Genomic DNA, 624 nt, shown 5'->3' with positions numbered 1-624 from the left:
CACCACCTAAAAAGCCCCTTTCATGGTAACCGCCCTTGGGTTGCTTTTCCCTCTGGCGAGAACCCGCGGGGAGTGGGCGGCGGGTCTCGAGTGGGATGGGGAAGGGTTGGTGGTGGCTCTTTATATTTTTAGAAGGGCGTTAACGAGGGCAGGGATCTGCCGAAAGAGTTGTCAAATTAGTCTGAATGATAAAAAGCAGGCTGCTGCATTAACAGTCTTTTGCGGCGCCACGGGGCTTGGGGCTCTGGTCACTACCAGGGGCCCCGGCTCATTCATTGAATGGGACCTGCAGGGGCGCCCACTGCGTGTGGGGCACAGTGCCAGATCCTGTGCCGCGGGGAAGGTAGGGGTGCAAAGTGAACCCTGTGTGTAGGTTCTGGGATCAGGGGAGCACAGGGGCTGTGGGAACAGACAGCGTGGAGGGTCAGGGAAGGCCTCCTAAAGGAGGTGATGCATGGCGGAGCATGGGCACTGGACACCCAGATAGACTCTGTGGCTGGAGCTGAGGTCTGTGCTGGCTGGGGCCAGAGGCCAGTCTGGAGAGGCAGACAAGGGCCACTTCATGCGGGCCCTGATCCCTGAGCTCTAGGATTGTCCCTCCTTACCGCCCCGACCCCCACCCCC

At 60.3% G+C, this 624-nt stretch overlaps 1 protein-coding gene across 5 annotated transcripts in view; it reads left to right on the top strand.

Moving 5' to 3' along the window:
• The window catches only part of MRAS (muscle RAS oncogene homolog), a 69,713-nt gene that overhangs the window by 1,586 nt on the left and 67,503 nt on the right, over positions 1 to 624 (top strand). For 3 of the 5 annotated variants that reach the window (XM_010858220.1, XM_010858221.1, XM_010858224.1), the window contains one exon: positions 1 to 25. The exons of the other annotated variants lie outside the window; for them this stretch is intronic. The gene's annotated coding sequence lies outside the window, so the exon portion shown is untranslated. The remainder of the gene's footprint in view (positions 26 to 624) is intronic. 5 annotated transcript variants of the gene reach the window in all.

This window comes from Bison bison, unplaced genomic scaffold, assembly GCF_000754665.1.
Source record: "Bison bison bison isolate TAMUID 2011002044 unplaced genomic scaffold, Bison_UMD1.0 scf7180017864384, whole genome shotgun sequence".
Taxonomy (NCBI): domain Eukaryota; kingdom Metazoa; phylum Chordata; class Mammalia; order Artiodactyla; family Bovidae; genus Bison; species Bison bison.
Note: the sequence above shows the minus strand (reverse complement) of the source record. Positions and strands in the feature narration are given on the sequence as shown.